The sequence below is a fragment of the Hippocampus bargibanti genome, linkage group LG13 (genome assembly GCF_051943395.1).
Source record: "Hippocampus bargibanti isolate YZ-2025 linkage group LG13, ASM5194339v1, whole genome shotgun sequence".
NCBI lineage: Eukaryota > Metazoa > Chordata > Actinopteri > Syngnathiformes > Syngnathidae > Hippocampus > Hippocampus bargibanti.
In genome coordinates this window covers 2,926,333-2,941,240 of record NC_142746.1, presented here as the reverse complement: position 1 = coordinate 2,941,240, position 14,908 = coordinate 2,926,333, and the positions used below count along the sequence as shown (strand labels likewise).

General features: G+C 37.4%; 3 non-coding genes and 1 pseudogene across 3 annotated transcripts; all 4 read right to left on the bottom strand.

Annotated features, from left to right (window-relative positions):
- Nucleotides 1-9,537: 9,537 nt before the first annotated feature.
- On the bottom strand, nucleotides 9,538-9,656 carry LOC148888985 (5S ribosomal RNA). Its single transcript, XR_016117015.1, has one exon. It is a non-coding gene; the product is annotated as a 5S ribosomal RNA (ribosomal RNA).
- Nucleotides 9,657-10,805: 1,149 nt separating this feature from the next.
- On the bottom strand, nucleotides 10,806-10,924 carry LOC148888984 (5S ribosomal RNA). The gene has a single exon (XR_016117006.1). It is a non-coding gene; the product is annotated as a 5S ribosomal RNA (ribosomal RNA).
- A 1,153-nt stretch (nucleotides 10,925-12,077) lies between these two features.
- LOC148888983 (5S ribosomal RNA) lies at nucleotides 12,078-12,197 on the bottom strand (annotated as a pseudogene).
- A 1,005-nt stretch (nucleotides 12,198-13,202) lies between these two features.
- LOC148888982 (5S ribosomal RNA) lies at nucleotides 13,203-13,321 on the bottom strand. Its single transcript, XR_016117051.1, has one exon. It is a non-coding gene; the product is annotated as a 5S ribosomal RNA (ribosomal RNA).
- Nucleotides 13,322-14,908: the final 1,587 nt, after the last annotated feature.

Below are 14,908 nucleotides of genomic sequence, written 5' to 3'. Positions count from 1 at the left end.
TTCAGAAAACGTGTTTCTCTTGCTCTAAAAATGCGTTTAAGGCAATAAAAAGTTCATATGATCCTCACAGCTAAATAAAAGGCTGAATCTTCGTGTTTTGACTTGTATGTGTTAAATTAGCCCTCTGCAGCCTAAATACATACACCATAAAAGTTAAAACATTGCAGAAAACATTTTGTTCAGAAAACGCGTTTCTCTTGCTCTGAAAATGCGTTTAAGGCAATAAAAAATTCATATGATCCCCAGAGCTAAACAAAAGCCTTAATCTTCATGTTTTCACTTGTATAAGTGTCATATTAGCACTGTGCAGCCTAAATACTTACACCATAAAAGTTAAAACATGCAGAAAACATTTTGTTCAGAAAACGCGTTTCTCTTGCTCTGAAAATGCGTTTAAGGCAATAAAAAGTTCACATGATCCCCAGAGTTAAACAAAAGCCTTAATCTTCATGTTTTTTACTTGTATAAGTGTGAGATTAGCACTGTGCAGCCTATTTAGAAACTAATTTCATCATAAAACTTCAAACCATGAAGAAAATATTTAGTTCAGAAAACGTGTTTCTCTTGCTCTGAAAATGCGTTTAAGGCAATAAAAAGTTCTTATGATCCTCACAGCTAAACAAAAGCCTTAATCTTCATGTTTTCACTTGTATAAGTGTCATATTAGCACTGTGCAGCCTAAATACATACACCATAAAAGTTAAAACATTGCAGAAAACATTTTGTTCAGAAAACGCGTTTCTCTTGCTCTGAAAATGCGTTTAAGGCAATAAAAAGTTCACATGATCATCACCGCTAAACAGAAGGCTGAATCTTCATGTTTTTCACTTGTATAAGTGTCAGATTAGCACGCTGCAGCCTAAATACACACAAATTTCATCATAAAACTTAAAACCATGAAGAAAATATTTAGTTCGGAAAACGTGTTTCTCTTGCTGTGAAAATACGTTTAAGGCAATAAAAAGTTCATATGATCCTCACAGCTAAACAAAAGGCTGAATCTTCCTATTTTGTCTTGTATAAGTGTCAAATTAGCCCTCTGCAGCCTAAATACATACACCATAAAAGTTAAAACAATGCAGAAAACATTTTGTTCAGAAAACGCGTTTCTCTTTCTCTGAAAATGCTTTAAGGCAATAAAAAGTTCATATGATCCTCACAGCTAAAAAAAAGGGTAAATCTTCGTGTTTTGACTTGTATAAGTGTCATATTAGCACTGTGAAGCCTATTTAGAAACTAATTTCATCATAAAACTTCAAACCATGAAGAAAATATTTAGTTCAGAAAAAAGTGTTTCTCTTGCTCTGAAAATGCGTTTAAGGCAATAAAAAGTTCATATGATCCTCACAGCTAAACAAAAGGCTGAATCTTCGTGTTTTGACTTGTAAGAGTGTCATATTAGCACTGTGCAGCCTATTTAGAAACTAATTTCATCATAAAACTTCAAACCATGAAGAAAATATTTTTTTTAGAAAACGTGTTTCTCTTGCTCTAAAAATACGTTTAAGGCAATAAAAAGTTCATATGATCCCCACAGCTAAATAAAAGGCTGAATCTTCGTGTTTTGACTTGTATGTGTTAAATTAGCCCTCTGCAGCCTAAATACATACACCATAAAAGTTAAAACATTGCAGAAAACATTTTGTTCAGAAAACGCGTTTCTCTTGCTCTGAAAATGCGTTTAAGGCAATAAAAAATTCATATGATCCCCAGAGCTAAACAAAAGCCTTAATCTCCATGTTTTCACTTGTATAAGTTCCATATTAGCACTGTGCAGCCTAAATACTTACACCATAAAAGTTAAAACATGCAGAAAACATTTTGTTCAGAAAACGCGTTTCTCTTGCTCTGAAAATGCGTTTAAGGCAATAAAAAGTTCACATGATCCCCAGAGTTAAACAAAAGCCTTAATCTTCATGTTTTTCACTTGTATAAGTGTCAGATTAGCACTGTGCAGCCTATTTAGAAACTAATTTCATCATAAAACTTCAAACCATGAAGAAAATATTTAGTTCGGAAAACGTGTTTCTCTTGCTCTGAAAATGCATTTAAGGCAAAAAAGTTCATATGATCCTCACAGCTAAACAAAACCCTTAATCTTCATGTTTTCACTTGTATAAGTGTCATATTAGCACTGTGCAGCCTAAATACACCATAAAAGTTAAAACATTGCAGAAAACATTTTGTTCAGAAAACGCGTTTCTCTTGCTCTGAAAATGCGTTTAAGGCAATAAAAAGTTCACATGATCATCACCGCTAAACAGAAGGCTGAATCTTCATGTTTTTCACTTGTATAAGTGTCAGATTAGCACGCTGCAGCCTAAATACACACAAATTTCATCATAAAACTTAAAACCATGAAGAAAATATTTAGTTCGGAAAACGTGTTTCTCTTGCTGTGAAAATACGTTTATGGCAATAAAAAGTTCATATGATCCTCACAGCTAAACAAAAGGCTGAATCTTCCTGTTTTGTCTTGTACAAGTGTCAAATTAGCCCTCTGCAGCCTAAATACATACACCATAAAAGTTAAAACAATGCAGAAAACATTTTGTTCAGAAAACGCGTTTCTTTTTCTCTGAAAATGCGTTTAAGGCAATAAAAAGTTCATATGATCCTCACAGCTAAAACAAAGGCTGAATCTTCGTGTTTTGACTTGTATAAGTGTCATATTAGCACTGTGCAGCCTATTTAGAAACTAATTTCATCATAAAACTTCAAACCATGAAGAAAATATTTAGTTCAGAAAACGTGTTTCTCTTGCTCTGAAAACGCGTTTAAGGCAATAAAAAGTTCATATGATCCTCACAGCTAAATAAAAGGCTGAATCTTCGTGTTTTGACTTGTATGTGTTAAATTAGCCCTCTGCAGCCTAAATACATACACCATAAAAGTTAAAACATGCAGAAAACATTTTGTTCAGAAAACGCGTTTCTCTTGCTCTGAAAATGCGTTTAAGGCAATAAAAAGTTTATATGATCCTCACAGCTAAACAAAAGGCTGAATCTTCGTGTTTTGACTTGTATAAGTGTCATATTAGCAGTGCAGCCTATTTAGAAACCAATTTCATCATAAAACTTCAAACCATGAAGAAAATATTTAGTTCAGAAAACGTGTTTCTCTGGCTCTGAAAATGCGTATAAGGCAATAAAAAGTTCATATGATCCTCACAGCTAAATAAAAGGCTGAATCTTCGTGTTTTGACTTGTATAAGTGTCATATTATTACTGTGCAGCCTATTTAGAAACATTTTCATCATAAAACTTCAAACCATGAAGAAAATATTTAGTTCAGAAAACGTGTTTCTCTTGCTCTGAAAATGCGTTTAAGGCAATAAAAACTTCATATGATCCTCACAGCTAAATAAAAGGCTGAATCTTCGTGTTTTGACTTGTATGTGTTAATTAGCCCTCTGCAGCCTAAATACATACACCATAAAAGTTAAAACATTGCCGAAAACATTTTGTTCAGAAAACGCGTTTCTCTTGCTCTGAAAATGCGTTTAAGGCAATAAAAAGTTCACATGAGCCCCAGAGTTAAACAAAAGCCTTAATCTTCATGTTTTTACTTGTAGAAGTGTCATATTAGCACTGTGCAGCCTATTTAGAAACTAATTTCATCATAAAACTTCAAACCATGACTAAAATATTTAGTTCAGAAAACGTGTTTCTCTTGCTCTGAAAATGCGTTTAAGGCAATAAAAAGTTATGATCCTCACAGCTGAATGAATCTTCGTGTTTTTCACTTGTATAAGTGTCAAAATAGCACTCTGCAGCCGAAATACATAGACCATAAAAGTTAAAACATTGCAGAAAACATTTTGTTCAGAAAACGCGTTTCTCTTGCTCTGAAAATGCGTTTAAGCAATAAAAAGTTCACATGATCATGACCGCTAAACAAAAGCCTTAATCTTTATGTTTTCACTTGTATAAGTGTCATATTAGCACTGTGCAGCCTAAATACTTACACCATAAAAGTTAAAACATGCAGAAAACATTTTGTTCAGAAAACGCGTTTCTCTTGCTCTGAAAATGCGTTTAAGGCCATAAAAAGTTCACATGATCCCCAGAGTTAAACAAAAGCCTTAATCTTCGTGTTTTGACTTGTATAAATGTCATATTAGCACTGTGCAGCCTATTTAGAAACTAATTTCATCATAAAACTTCAAACCATGAAGAAAATATTTAGTTCAGAAAAAAGTGTTTCTCTTGCTCTGAAAATGCGTTTAAGGCAATAAAAAGTTATGATCCTCACAGCTAAATAAAAGGCTGAATGAATCTTCGTGTTTTTCACTTGTATAAGTGTCAAAATAGCACTCTGCAGCCGAAATACATAGACCATAAAAGTTAAAACATTGCAGAAAACATTTTGTTCAGAAAACGCGTTTCTCTTGCTCTGAAAATGCGTTTAAGGCAATAAAAAGTTCACATGTTCATCACCGCTAAACAGAAGGCTGAATCTTCATGTTTTTCACTTGTATACGTGTCAGATTATCACGCTGCAGCCTAAATACACACAAATTTCATCATAAAACTTAAAACCATGAAGAAAACATTTACTTCAGAAAAAGTGTTTCTCTTGCTCTGAAAATGCGTTTAAGGCAATACAAATTCATATGATCCCCAGAGCTAAACAAAAGCCTTAATCTTCATGTTTTCACTTGTATAAGTGTCATATTAGCACTGTGCAGCCTATTTAGAAACTAATTTCATCATAAAACTTCAAACCATGAAGAAAATATTTAGTTCAGAAAAAAGTGTTTCTCTTGCTCTGAAAATGCGTTTAAGGCAATAAAAAGTTCTCATGAGCCCCAGAGTTAAACAAAAGCCTTAATTTTCATGTTTTTACTTGTATAAGTGTCATATTAGCACTGTGCAGCCTATTTAGAAACTAATTTCATCATAAAACGTCAAACCATGACTAAAATATTTAGTTCAGAAAACGTGTTTCTCTTGCTCTGAAAATGCGTTTAAGGCAATAAAAAGTTATGATCCTCACAGCTAAATAAAAGGCTGAATGAATCTTCGTGTTTTTCACTTGTATAAGTGTCAAAATAGCACTCTGCAGCCGAAATACATAGACCATAAAAGTTAAAACATTGCAGAAAACATTTTGTTCAGAAAACGCGTTTCTCTTGCTCTGAAAATGCTTTAAGGCAATAAAAAGTTCACATGATCATCACCGCTAAACAGAAGGCTGAATCTTCATGTTTTTCACTTGTATACGTGTCAGATTATCACGCTGCAGCCTAAATACACACAAATTTCATTATAAAACTTAAAACCATGAAGAAAACATTTACTTCAGAAAAAGTGTTTCTCTTGCTCTGAAAATGCGTTTAAGGCAATAAAAATTCATATGATCCCCAGAGCTAAACAAAAGCCTTAATCTTCATGTTTTTACTTGTATAAGTGTCATATTAGCACTGTGCAGCCTATTTAGAAACTAATTTCATCATAAAACTTCAAACCATGAAGAAAATATTTAGTTCAGAAAAAAGTGTTTCTGTTGCTCTGAAAATGCGTTTAAGGCAATAAAAAGTTCACATGAGCCCCAGAGTTAAACAAAAGCCTTAATTTTCATGTTTTTACTTGTATAAGTGTCATATTAGCACTGTGCAGCCTATTTAGAAACTAATTTCATCATAAAACTTCAAACCATGACTAAAATATTTAGTTCAGAAAACGTGTTTCTCTTGCTCTGAAAATGCGTTTAAGGCAATAAAAAGTTATGATCCTCACAGCTAAATAAAAGGCTGAATCTTCGTGTTTTGACTTGTATAAGTGTCATATTAGCACTGTGCAGCCTATTTAGAAACTAATTTCATCATAAAACTTCAAACCATGAAGAAAATATTTAGTTCAGAAAAAAGTGTTTCTCTTGCTCTGAAAATGCGTTTAAGGCAATAAAAAGTTTATATGATCCTCACAGCTAAACAAAAGGCTGAATCTTCGTGTTTTTACTTGTATAAGTGTCATATTAGCACTGTGCAGCCTATTTAGAAACTAATTTCATCATAAAACTTCAAACCATGAAGAAAATATTTAGTTCAGAAAACGTGTTTCTCTTGCTCTGAAAATGCGTTTAAGGCAATAGAAAGTTCATATGATCCTCACAGCTAAATAAAAGGCTGAATCTTCATGTCTTTCACTTGTATAAGTGTCAGATTAGCACTCTGCAGCCTAAATACATACACCATAAAAGTTAAAACAATGCAGAAAACATTTTGTTCAGAAAAGACGTTTCTCTTGCTCTGAAAATGCGTTTAAGGCAATAAAAAGTTCACATGATCATCACCGCTAAACAGAAGGCTGAATCTTCATGTTTTTCACTTGTATAAGTGTCAGATTAGCACGCTGCAGCCTAAATACACACAAATTTCATCATAAACTTAAAACCATGACGAAAATATTTAGTTCGGAAAACGTGTTTCTCTTGCTCTGAAAATGCGTTTAAGGCAATAAAAAGTTCTTATGATCCTCACAGCTAAACAAAAGGCTGAATCTTCCTGTTTTGTCTTGTATAAGTGTCAAATTAGCCCTCTGCAGCCTAAATACATACACCATAAAAGTTAAAACAATGCAGAAAACATTTTGTTCAGAAAACGCGTTTCTCTTTCTCTGAAAATGCGTTTAAGGCAATAAAAAGTTCATATGATCCTCACAGCTAAAAAAAGGCTAAATCTTCGTGTTTTGACTTGTATAAGTGTCATATTAGCACTGTGAAGCCTATTTAGAAACTAATTTCATCATAAAACTTCAAACCATGAAGAAAATATTTAGTTCAGAAAAAAGTGTTTCTCTTGCTCTGAAAATGCGTTTAAGGCAATAAAAAGTTCATATGATCCTCACAGCTAAACAAAAGGCTGAATCTTCGTGTTTTGACTTGTATGAGTGTCATATTAGCACTGTGCAGCCTATTTAGAAACTAATTTCATCATAAAACTTCAAACCATGAAGAAAATATTTTTTTCAGAAAACGTGTTTCTCTTGCTCTAAAAATACGTTTAAGGCAATAAAAAGTTCATATGACCCCCACAGCTAAATAAAAGGCTGAATCTTCGTGTTTTGACTTGTATGTGTTAAATTAGCCCTCTGCAGCCTAAATACATACACCATAAAAGTTAAAACATTGCAGAAAACATTTTGTTCAGAAAACGCGTTTCTATTGCTCTGAAAATGCGTTTAAGGCAATAAAAAATTCATATGATCCCCAGAGCTAAACAAAAGCCTTAATCTTCATGTTTTCACTTGTATAAGTGTCATATTAGCACTGTGCAGCCTAAATACTTACACCATAAAAGTTAAAACATGCAGAAAACATTTTGTTCAGAAAACGCGTTTCTCTTGCTCTGAAAATGCGTTTAAGGCAATAAAAAGTTCACATGATCCCCAGAGTTAAACAAAAGCCTTAATCTTCATGTTTTTTACTTGTATAAGTGTCAGATTAGCACTGTGCAGCCTATTTAGAAACTAATTTCATCATAAAACTTCAAACCATGAAGAAAATATTTAGTTCCGAAAACGTGTTTCTCTTGCTCTGAAAATGCGTTTAAGGCAATAAAAAGTTCTTATGATCATCACAGCTAAACAGAAGGCTGAATCTTCATGTCTTTCACTTGTATAAGTGTCAGATTAGCACTCTGCAGCCTAAATACATACACCATAAAAGTTAAAACATTGCAGAAAACATTTTGTTCAGAAAACGCGTTTCTCTTGCTCTGAAAATGCGTTTAAGGCAATAAAAAGTTCACATGATCATCACCGCTAAACAGAAGGCTGAATCTTCATGTTTTTCACTTGTATAAGTGTCAGATTAGCACGCTGCAGCCTAAATACACGCAAATTTCATCATAAAACTTAAAACCATGAAGAAAATATTTAGTTCGGAAAACGTGTTTCTCTTGCTGTGAAAATACGTTTAAGGCAATAAAAAGTTCATATGATCCTCACAGCTAAACAAAAGGCTGAATCTTCCTGTTTTGTCTTGTATAAGTGTCAAATTAGCCCTCTGCAGCCTAAATACATACACCATAAAAGTTAAAACATGCAGAAAACATTTTGTTCAGAAAACGCGTTTCTCTTGCTCTGAAAATGCGTTTAAGGCAATAAAAAGTTTATATGATCCTCACAGCTAAACAAAAGGCTGAATCTTCGTGTTTTGACTTGTCATATTAGCACTGTGCAGCCTATTTAGAAACTAATTTCATCATAAAACTTCAAACCATGAAGAAAATATTTAGTTCAGAAAACGTGTTTCTCTTGCTCTGAAAATGCGTTTAAGGCAATAGAAAGTTCATATGATCCTCACAGCTAAATAAAAGGCTGAATCTTCGTGTTTTGACTTGTATAAGTGTCATATTAGCACTGTGCAGCCTATTTAGAAACTATTCATCATAAAACTTCAAATCATGAAGAAAAAATTTAGTTCAGAAAACGTGTTTCTCTTGCTCTGAAAATGCGTTTAAGGCAATAAAAACTTCATATGATCCTCACAGCTAAATAAAAGGCTGAATCTTCGTGTTTTGACTTGTATGTGTTAAATTAGCCCTCTGCAGCCTAAATACACCATAAAAGTTAAAACATTGCCGAAAACATTTTGTTGAGAAAACGCGTTTCTCTTGCTCTGAAAATCAAATGCTGGCGCGAATGGTTGCCTCTGTTCACTCGCACCAAAAAAAAACGTTCTTATCCCGTGACTGTAAAGTGCCTTTAGAGCTTTGAAAGGCGCTTAAAATGTTATGTATAACTATGAATATTATGTGGTGAAATGGTTGATCACGAGATCAGTGTCGCTGTGTGATTATGTCAGCAGAGGGCGTCAAGGACCAGACGGACAGTAATCATAATAAATGTCAAAAGAAAAGGATATGGAATTAAACCCAAAATGCTGAAGATACTAAAAGGAGAGGAGTAGCGTTACCTACATTGCAGGGCTGTCTGAAAAACTACAGAGTCCTTTGGCGACACAAAATTCCTACTTATTTCAAACCGATAAACACTTGAAGGCAAAAATGAGTACATCCAAAAGATAGGCTGTCAAATCAAAAACAAAGTAATGTAGTTCATTCAATACATTGGAAAAATGAAAATTATAAAGAGCAAAACATGGGGGAGACTAAACAAATTCCCCCCCAAAAAAATACTTTATCAACACCGCTGGGATAATACTAGTGGGCCTCAATCTGCAGTACATATGCACCTTAAAGCTAGCTACCGCTCATTTGACGACAATGAGGTTAAACTTGTAGCGAAAGGAAAATAGATGGTTTGAAAGGGGAGTAAAAGAAGCTGTCCAGCACGCAGAAGCCCAGTTCTGCTTCGCGTACGAGTACTGTCATGACGGTCCCCCATGCGGACAGCTCCCTCTGCCGGAAAGCCATATCGTTACTCGCAGCGACTCAAGAGTAAAATCAACGTGTGGGAAGCCGTTTAAAATCGCGTCGGGGGTGATCGTGAAATGAAAAGTGAAATCGGATCGCGAACGGGAGAGACCATTTCTCGGCCCACAGTGTTTGGGGTGGCTGCAAAAAAAAGAAGCTTACAGCACCTGGTATTCCCAGGCGGTCTCCCATCCAAGTACTAACCAGGCCCGACCCTGCTTAGCTTCCAAGATCAGACAAGATCGGGCGTTCTCAGGGTAGTATGGCCATAAGCTAGGGAATCTGCCAGAAAGTCCCTCTTTATAGTGTTGCAGGGAGAGCGTCTTTCTTTGCTCATGGTGTTCGTTCTTGTCGGATGATGGTTATTTGGTTTTCCAAATACAGGCTTGAATCGATGAAGGTGTTATTTGTGTCGTGTTGTCAAATAAGGCGCATGTGAGTCCAGCTGATGCGTTAACGTCGGTAACTTTTCTTTGACTTCCAATGCAATCCGTTTCGTCCATTCATTCCGGGTAGAGTGAACGCTGGCACGAACTCTGTTCACTCGCACAAACAAATGTTCTTATCCCGTGACTGTAAAGTGGCCTTTAGAGCTTTGAAAGGCGCTTAAAATGTTATGTATAACTTTGAATATTATGTGGTGAAATGGTTGATCACGAGATCAGTGTCGCTGTGTGATTACGTCAGGAGAGGGCGTCAAGGACCAGACGGAGAGTAATCATAATAAATGTCAAAAGAAAAGGATAGGGAATTAAACCCAAAATGCTGAAGATACTAAAAGGAGAGGAGTAGCGTTACCTTACATTGCAGGGCTGTCTGAAAAACTACAGTCCTTTGGCAACACAAAATTCCTACTTATTTCAAACCGATAAACACTTGAAGGCAAACATGAGTACATCCAAAAGATAAGCTTTCAAATGAAAAACAAAGTAATGTAGTTCATTCAATACATTGGAAAAATGAAAATTATAAAGAGCAAAACATGGGGGAGACTAAACAAATTCTCAAAAAAAAAAAAAAACTTTATCAACACCGCTGGGATAATACGAGTGGGCCTCAATCTGCAGTACATATGCACCTGAAAGCTAGCTACCGCTCATTTGACGACAATGAGGTTAAAATTGTAGCGAAAGGAAAATAGATGGTTTGAAAGGGGAGTAAAAGAAGCTGTCCAGCACGCAGAAGCCCAGTTCTGCTTCGCGTACGAGTACTGTCATGACGGTCCCCCATGCGGACAGCTCCCTCTGCCGGAAAGCCATATCGTTACACGCAGCGACTCAAGAGTAAAATCAACGTGTGGGAAGCCGTTTAAAATCGCGTCGGGGGTGACCGTGAAATGAAAAGTGAAATCGGATCGCGAACGGGAGAGACCATTTCTCGGCCCACAGTGTTTGGGGTGGCTGCAAAAAAAAAAAAAAAAAAAAGCTTACAGCACCTGGTATTCCCAGGCGGTCTCCCATCCAAGTACTAACCAGGCCTGACCCTGCTTAGCTTCCAAGATCTGACGAGATCGGGCATTCTCAGGGTAGTATGGCCGTAAGCGAGGGAGGGGGCCAGAAAATCCCTCTTTATAGTATTGCAGGGAGAGCGTCTTTCTTTGCTCATGGTGTTCGTTCTTGTCGGATGATGGTTATTTGGTTTTCCAAATACAGGCTTGAATCGATGAAGGTGTTATTTGTGTCGTGTTGTCAAATAAGGCGCATGTGAGTCCAGCTGATGCGTTTTCGTGGGTAACTTTTCTTTGACTTCCAATGCAATCCGTTTCGTCCATTCATTCCGGGTAGAGTGAACGCTGGCGCGAATGGTTGCCTCTGTTCACTCGCACAAAAAACGTTCTTATCCCGTGACTGTAAAGTGGCCTTTAGAGCTTTGAAAGGCGCTTAAAATGTTATGTATAACTATGAATATTATGTGGTGAAATGGTTGATCACGAGATCAGTGTCGCTGTGTGATTACGTCAGCAGAGCGCGTCAAGGACCAGACGGAGAGTAATCATAATAAATGTCAAAAGAAAAGGATAGGGAATTAAACCCAAAATGCTGAAGATACTAAAAGGAGAGGAGTAGCATTACCTTACATTGCAGGGCTTTCTGAAAAACTACAGAGTCCTTTGGCAACACAAAATTCCTACTTATTTCAAACCGATAAACACTTGAAGGCAAAAATGAGTACATCCAAAAGATAAGCTTTCAAATGAAAAACAAAGTAATGTAGTTTATTCAATACATTGGAAAAATGAAAATTATAAAGAGCAAAACATGGGGGAGACTAAACAAATTCTCAAAAAAAAATATATATATCAACACCGCATGGGATAATACGAGTGGGCCTCAATCTGCAGTACATATGCACCTCAAAGCTAGCTACCGCTCATTTGACGACAATGAGGTTAAAATTGTAGCGAAAGGAAAATAGATGGTTTGAAAGGGGAGTAAAAGAAGCTGTCCAGCACGCAGAAGCCCAGTTCTGCTTCGCGTACGAGTACTGTCATGACGGTCCCCCATGCGGACAGCTCCCTCTGCCGGAAAGCCATATCGTTACACGCAGCGACTCAAGAGTAAAATCAACGTGTGGGAAGCCGTTTAAAATCGCGTCGGGGGTGACCGTGAAATGAAAAGTGAAATCGGATCGCGAACGGGAGAGACCATTTCTCGGCCCACAGTGTTTGGGGGGGCTGCAAAAAAAAAAAAAAAAAAGCTTACAGCACCTGGTATTCCCAGGCGGTCTCCCATCCAAGTACTAACCAGGCCATTTCCCTGCTTAGCTTCCAAGATCTGACAAGATCGGGCATTCTCAGGGTAGTATGGTCGTAAGCGAGGGAGCGGGCCAGAAAATCCCTCTTTATAGTGTTGCAGGGAGAGCGTCTTTCTTTGCTCATGGTGTTCGTTCTTGTCGGATGATGGTTATTTGGTTTTCCAAATACAGGCTTGAATCGATGAAGGTGTTATTTGTGTCGTGTTGTCAAATAAGGCGCATGTGAGTCCAGCTGATGCGTTAACGTCGGTAACTTTTCTTTGACTTCCAATGCAATCCGTTTCGTCCATTCATTCCGGGTAGAGTGAACGCTGGCACGAATGGTTGCCTCTGTTCACTCGCACAAAAAAATGTTCTTATCCCGTGACTGTAAAGTGGCCTTTAGAGCTTTGAAAGGTGCTTAAAATGTTATGTATAACTTTGAATATTATGTATTGAAATGGTTGATCACGAGATCAGTGTCGCTGTGTGATTACGTCAGGAGAGGGCGTCAAGGACCAGACGGAGAGTAATCATAATAAATGTCAAAAGAAAAGGATAGGGAATTAAACCCAAAATGCTGAAGATACTAAAAGGAGAGGAGTAGCGTTACCTTACATTGCAGGGCTGTCTGAAAAACTACAGTCCTTTGGCAACACAAAATTCCTACTTATTTCAAACCGATAAACACTTGAAGGCAAACATGAGTACATCCAAAAGATAAGCTTTCAAATGAAAAACAAAGTAATGTAGTTCATTCAATACATTGGAAAAATGAAAATTATAAAGAGCAAAACATGGGGGAGACAAAACAAATTCTCAAAAAAAAAAAAACTTTATCAACACCGCTGGGATAATACGAGTGGGCCTCAATCTGCAGTACATATGCACCTGAAAGCTAGCTACCTCTCATTTGACGACAATGAGGTTAAAATTGTAGCGAAAGGAAAATAGATGGTTTGAAAGGGGAGTAAAAGAAGCTGTCCAGCACGCAGAAGCCCAGTTCTGCTTCGCGTACGAGTACTGTCATGACGGAGAGAGACCATTTCTCGGCCCACGGTGTTTGGGGTGGCTGCAAAAAAAAAAAAGCTTACAGCACCTGGTATTCCCAGGCGGTCTCCCATCCAAGTACTAACCAGGCCCGACCCTGCTTAGCTTCCGAGATCGGACGAGATCGGGCGTTCTCAGGGTAGTATGGCCGTAAGCGAGGGAATGTGCCAGAAAATCCCTCTTTATAGTGTTGCAGGGAGAGCGTCTTTCTTTGTTTATGGTGTTCGTTCTTGTCGGATGATGGTTATTTGGTTTTCCAAATACAGGCTTGAATCGATGAAGGTGTTATTTGTGTCGTGTTGTCAAATAAGGCGCATGTGAGTCCAGCTGATGCGTTAACGTGGGTAACTTTTCTTTGACTTCCAATGCAATCCGTTTCGTCCATTCATTCCGGGCAGAGTGAACGCTGGCGCAAATGGTTGCCTCTCTTCACTCGCACAAAAAAAAACATTCTTATCCCCTGACTGTAAAGTGGCCTTGAGAGCTTTGAAAGGCGCTTAGAAATTAAATGTATTATTATGATTACTCTCCGTCTGGTCCTTGACGCCCTCTGCTGACGTAATCACACAGCGACACTGATCTCGTGATCAACCATTTCACCACATAATATTCATAGTTATACATAACATTTTAAGCGCCTTTCAAAGCTCTAAAGGACACTTTACAGTCACGGACAAGCAGAGGTACTATAATAAATAAAATACAATCACAAATAGATTGCAATAAATAAAATACAATTATAAATAGAAACAGGAGAGAGAGCTACACACAGAAAATGCTATTTTAAATAGCTGGGTTATGAGATGGGACTTGAAGGTGGTAAGAGAATCGATGTTATGAAAGTTCGGAGGAAGTGACTTCCAAAAATTGGGGGCAGAGCAGCTGAGGGGTCTGTCACCCATCTTGCTGAGACGGGGGAGTGAGGGACACACAGAGGTGGAGGGAGGAAGAAGATCTGAAGGAACGAGGGCGACTAGAAATCATTGGGTAGACCACCAACGATTCAACAGACCTTTAGGATTATTCTGCCTCGTGCTTGAAAGGTCTGCTCATGTCTAAGACTGTGCCAAAGGATTGCATCGGAAAAACAAACAGTGCTCATATTTTAAACAATCCATTCGAAAACAATAACTTGATCGGCCATCTTAACTGATCTTACTCTATGCTCTGTAACGGGCTGAACATTGTATGGCAAAACAGAACAGCATGTCTAAGCACATCTCAATATTCGTTGCGTACCCACCCCAGTTCTCTCTTTTTTTTAAACAACCCCGAAAGCAGCGCCTGAAAGTACTAGAAAAAAAGGGGGTGGGGGATCCTCAGTCCAACCTGCTTGTACGTCTCTGTCAGCTCTCAGTCATACAGGAGTGGTCCATTGATGAAAAGGTTTCTTCAGCCGTCACCTGTAGTTCTTTGAAGGTGTCGGACGTTTCGTTTCTCATCGAAGAGGCTTCATCAGCGAACTAAAATTTGCTAGTAGTTTCGGCCCCATATGTATATCCCTAACGTCTAGAGGTGGCGGTGCCAGACTTCTGCTATGATAGGTCACATCTCTCAGGTTGGGGAGAGCAGAGGACTATACCCTGAGCCTACACTGATTACTTTATTACGTGATTACTTGCCTGAATTTTACGTATTTTAAATTCCGGGGAAAAAAAATTCAAACACATTCATAGTTGTGCTTTGGGCTCACCAGTTTAACCCATAATGGACAATCTGGCCATGAAAAAAAATGGAGAAACA